A 6000-nucleotide genomic window follows, 5' to 3' on the forward strand; every position below is an offset into this window, starting at 1 on the left:
AAAATCCATGCCAGTGGTGTTCTGATAGCACAGCCAATAATCTAAGGCAACTCTTGTGACCACCAGAGGCATGGACTTGGTTTCTATGGACTCAGAGTGCATTGAAAGAATAAAGATGAGAGTCAAAAGGCTGCAAACTAGCCAATTGGGTATAGGAGGGTAGTAGAGGGGTAGACTAGCTGTAATAAGAAACTAATGGAGCATGTATAGACTCTACCGGCAGAAAAGGAGTCATATGAGTACACTTTCCAATGATCAGGAACCAGCAGAACACTTATAAGTAAAACCATTAGACATGGGGGTTAGACAGATACAGTAGTCCAATAGTTAGAAACAATGAGAGCTTACACACACAGAATATTGAAGAGAAGGATTCCAGGAGATTACACGTTTAAGCAACTGTCTGTTTTAACTATAATGCTGAGCACCAGGTTTCGATGCTAGGCAAGAGCACACATTGGCTTGGCTCCTATCATATTGTTAGGCTGAACAGCTCTCCTTAGTGAATGACTGGTGAGCTTTATAACCCAGTGAGAGCAGAGCGGATGTCTGCCAGAAGAAAACTCAGACAGGTAAGTAAACTAGCACTGCATTGACTTCTTTGGGTGTTGTATGTACTACATACACTTTCATTTCTTATTTAGAGTGCTTACTGTGTTCTTAGGCTTAGTTACATTACCACTCTGCCTGTGTTTTCTTTATTTCCTGTGATTTTATGCTTCTTGTCTGTTTTCTTCAACAGGTACAAAGGTGGAAGGAGGCATGCAGGGCCAGACTTTAGTTTTGGGGCACCACCTCTCAGAACCAGCAGAACATGAGACCAGAATACATACAGGGAGTGTGCTGATATAATCTGCAGAGTGCACCGCTAATTATTTTTATCGACCACAAAACCCCCGTTAACGTCAAAGTCTAAGTCTCCCCATATAATATAATGCCTCCTTTAGTGCTTCGCACACAATATAATGTTCTCACAGTGCCCACACGCAGTACCAAGTGCCCAAATACATACATAGTAATATTATAACATTGTTGTCAATAAATATTACCACTAGTGATGAGCGAATACTGTTCGATCGAATATATATTCGATCAAATAGTAAGGTATTCGATAGTATCGAATATTATTGAGCCGAATATTCGATAAATATTCAATAAGCGTTATAATCCCCTTTCCCTTTCCCTGAGGTGTCATTGTGGACTTGGTGAACCTCCAAGTGGTCGAATAGATGTTTTTCAATAATCGAATACTTGTTCCCATAGACTTTAATGGGATCGAATTTTCAATCGAATAGTTGAATATCAGGGAGATATTCGTACAAATATAGAATATTCGAATATTTCACCATTCGCTCATCACTAATTACCACTAAACAATAATTGCATATTGCCTCCATGTTGTTACTGAACAAAACAGAAAGATACTACCAATTATGATATTCAAATGATACCACTACATAATATCGCCACACCATTATCACTATCAATACCACTACAGACCTTATAAGAGAGTGCAATTACATCCAGTGACTCACAGGGGGCGTCTTCTCTAATTAAAGTAATTTACTTTTCCTTTTCCAGTCCGGCCTATCGTGAACTCTTCTCCTGGCCATGAATTTTCTCTCCAGAGTCTGCCATAAAAAAATTTTTAGGCTCCTTGCTCCAGCACATATATTAGTTAGATCCCCTCTGCCCCTATGTAATAGTTAGGCCCCTCTGTGCCCTCGTACAGTTTTAAGGCCCTCCATTTGCCCCATATAATAGGAATGCTGTGTAGTCTCTACATAATATAGACCTCTTTGTGCAGTCCCCATATAATACCAGGCCTTTCTGTGCACCCCAATAAAGTATGCAACCTTTCTCCACAGCCCCTAATAGTATAGGCCTCCTGTTCAGTCCTGTTTAATATCAACCCCCTTCAGCCACCATATAGTATCAGTCCCACCTGGGCACACATTTAGTATCAGGACCCCCAAGTCCCTGCAGGCTCCATGTGGTATGAGTCCCCCATTCCACCCTGTGGCCCCATATAGTAATATCAGTCCCCCCATTTATCCCTGCAGACCCACTTTAATGTTAACCCCCCTGCAGCCCCTAGGCATTTTAAGCCCCCACCACCACCAGCTACAACTCTGTGGTGGTGTGCTGTTTTTCCCCTAGACTGAGCAGTTTCAGAATGGCCTGTTGCTGCTTTCCCATGGCAGTGCTGCACTGCTTTTTAGCCATAGACTTTAATGGGATAGAACATTCGATCGAATAAATTTGTGTGAAGTGGTAGGCTCTCTAGTAATCACCCTTTGTATAAAAAAAACTACATTAAGTATGATTAATTTAACATTTATATCCTTTGCTTGTTATATTCTCCTTGTCAATGTGCATATAATCTATTTATAACTTTGTTTTATCCATTTTTTCTACACAAGTAAAGGATATAAATGTTAAATTAATCATACTTAATGTAGTTCTTTTGTCTGTGGCGGATAAGGTGTGCCATAGGTCCCGGGTTGTTCACAAAACTTAGGCCCCATCATACCTATAGCAGCACTACAGTAGCATTCTCCCAGCAGGTTAAAAAATAATTAGAGATGAGTAAAGCAGTCAAAATTTTGTTACAAATATTCAGTCAGATTCCCAAATATTCACAAATCACATGCAAACAAATCTTAATAAAACAGCCAGAACATTGTAGCTACAATAGTAAGACTATTAGTTAGCCAGTTAATCATTAAATTTTCACTGCGGACAACGATGGACGTTGGTGGATCAGCGGTGTAAAATCTATTTTCTCCAAGGACTGCAGTGGACATTGGTGGACCAGAGGCATCAAATCAAGTTTTTCCTTGGACAGCAGTAGACATTGGTGGATCATCAGCAGCAGCACTCAGACTCTCTTTGACCCTGTGGGGCCTAGACCATAGACCTGGAGGAAGCAGTTGCAGCATTCAGATTCTCTTCAACCTTGAGGGGCCTAGAACAGACACTTGGAGGTGGCAGCGACAGCACTTAGACTCTCTTCGACCCTGAGGAGACTAGAACATACACCTGGTGGTGAAAGCAACAGCACTAAGACTATCTTTGACCCTGAGTGGCCTAGAACAGACACCCAGAGTAGTGCAGAACATAGACTTGGAGGTGGCAGCAGCAGCATTCAGATTCCTTTCAACCCTGAGGGGCCTAGCACAGACAGATGATGGTGGTAACTGTAGCAGTACTTTCTTTTTTTCTTTAAAGCATGCAAAAAAGAAAGAAAGACCTCACTGAATAAACAGACAGAGAATCCTTTATTTAAAAAATGTTAAGTACAGTAAGCTTACTGTATTTTGACAGTTGAGCTGAATGTGCCACCCAACTGCCTAAAAATAAAAATTAACACCTAGTCAATTAGTTGGAGAAGAGTTTCCCACTGTACTGTCACTTCTTAAAAAATGGCACCAAAAATGTGTTCACAAACCTTGCTGAATCTGGGGTACTTGCTTTTTTCAAGACATGCATACATATCATCACCAGGTTAATGATTCAACAAAGTGCAAGAAGAAAAAGATGCCTGCATCTCGTGGGTGCTTTAAGCTGTCTCCAGCTTAAATGAACAGGGAAGGAGGAAAACCCCTGATGGGGTATGGGAGTGACCTTCCCACCCTTGGTAACTTCCAAAAAAACATCACCCTATGGCTCGGTTCACACGTTGTAAGAGTGCGGCTGTATTTGCGGCTGTAATTGTGCGGCGGTATTTTTGGTGGTTCGTGTGTATGCTTGGAAGTATAGGATATGCGGCTGCACAGTGCACACTATGTATGAATCTACGGCCCTATCGTAAACGGACCCGTAAAAAATGAACAAGACCATTGTTTGCGGCTGAATATGCGGCCGTGGATTGACAGGCGGTCCGTACGGAGTACTTCAAAAATAGCCGGCAATGATGCCGAATGCCGATGCCTCTAATAGTTAATATATTAAATTAATCAAACACATTTTCTTTGTAATCAAGACACTTTCGTTGATCAATAATTTATTTCTAACGAATCCATCATTTTGCAATTAAATATACTGTTAAAAAAAATAGATATATAAATAAATGTATATTTATCTATATATTTATTTTTTGACAGTATATTGAATTGCACAATGATGGATTCGTTAGAAATAAATTATTGACCAACGAAACTGAATTTATTTAAACGAAAATGTGTTTTTTTAATTAAATATTAATTAGTACAGGAAGCTCTATAAGCCGTTAATTCATATTGCCGGCAATAGAGCATTCTGTACTAATCATCACTTTACTTTAATGAAAACATCAAATGTTTCTTCTAATTATGTTATCACAATAGCATTATTAGAAGAAACATTTAGAATTATATGTGCGCTCAGCTGATTGGCTGTTCGGCTGAGCGCACATATAATGAGCCGGTCCGCAGTACAGTGACTTCATTGTGCTGCGGACCAGCGAAGAGACAACATCGGGGTGAGTATAGAGCTCTCCCCACCCCCTCCCCGGCACTGCACCCCTCCCAGCAAGGAAGGGGGGTCACTTAACCCCTTCCTTGCTGGGATGGGTGCAGTCTGACATCAGTCTGGCCCCCAGGGGGTTAAGGGGGATGCAATACATCCTCCCTTAACCCCTTGGGGGCCAGACTGTAAGCAGCGATCTGTAAAGATGCTGCATACTGTAAGGAGCACAACACCGCTCACAATGATGGGTGTTGTGCTCCTGTTTGTGTGTTTTTGTGTGTTTCTCCCTTTTTGTTTTTCAGATATCGGTATCCTGGGGATTACGTCGGATTCCATGGACTACGTCGATGACCAGCGTTTTTTTAATGTTTTTTTTAATAAAATGGTCAATGAGGGGTGTGGGGGTGTTTTTATTTGAATAAAAAAATTTGTAAACTTGTGTCTTGTCTTTATTTCTTTACTTTATAGACTTAGTAGTGGAAGCCGTCTAATAGACGGAATCCATTACTAAGTTGGGGCCTAGTGTTAGCCGGTATAAAATGGCTAACACTAACCCCCCATTATTACCCCAGTACCCAATGCCACCAGGGGTACTGGGAAGAGCCGGGTGCCAGTGGTCCCGGAGCGTCAAAATTGGCGCTCCTGGACCGGGCGGCAGCAGGCTGGTAAGATTTAGGCTGGGGAGGGCCTAAACCAATGGCTCTTCCCACCCTGGTGTTACCAGGCTGCTGTCGCTTGGTTTTTAACCCGGCTGGTTATAAAAATAGGGGGGACCCTATGCGTTTTTTTTTTAAATAAATAAATAATTAAAAAAAAACGCATAGGGTCCCCCCTATTTTTATAACCAGCCGGGTTAAAAACCAAACGACAGCAGCCTGGTAACACCAGGGTGGGAAGAGCCATTGGTTTAGGCCCTCCCCAGCCTAAATCTTACCAGCCTGCTGCCGCCCGGTCCAGGAGCGCCAATTTTGACGCTCCGGGACCACTGGCACCCGGCTCTTCCCAGTACCCCTGGTGGCATTGGGTACTGGGGTAATAATAGGGGGTTAGTGTTAGCCATTTTATACCGGCTAACACTAGGCCCCGACTTAGTAATGGATTCCGTCTATTAGACGGCTTCCACTATTAAGTCTATAAAGTAAAGAAATAAAGACAAGACACAAGTTTACAAATTTTTTTATTCAAATAAAAACACCCCCACACCCCTCATTGACCATTTTATTAAAAAAAACATTAAAAAAACGCTGGTCATCGACGTAGTCCATGGAATCCGACGTAATCCCCAGGATACCGATATCTGAAAAACAAAAAGGGAGAAACACACAAAAAACACACAAACAGGAGCACAACACCCATCATTGTGAGCGGTGTTGTGCACCTTACAGTATGCAGCATCTTTACAGATCGCTGCTTACAGTCTGACCCCCAAGGGGTTAAGGGAGGATGTATTGCATCCCCCTTAACCCCTTGGGGGCCAGACTGATGTCAGACTGCACCCATCCCAGCAAGGAAGGGGTTAAGTGACCCCCCTTCCTTGCTGGGAGGGGTGCA

Source organism: Dendropsophus ebraccatus, chromosome 7, assembly GCF_027789765.1.
Source record: "Dendropsophus ebraccatus isolate aDenEbr1 chromosome 7, aDenEbr1.pat, whole genome shotgun sequence".
Taxonomy (NCBI): Eukaryota; Metazoa; Chordata; class Amphibia; order Anura; family Hylidae; genus Dendropsophus; species Dendropsophus ebraccatus.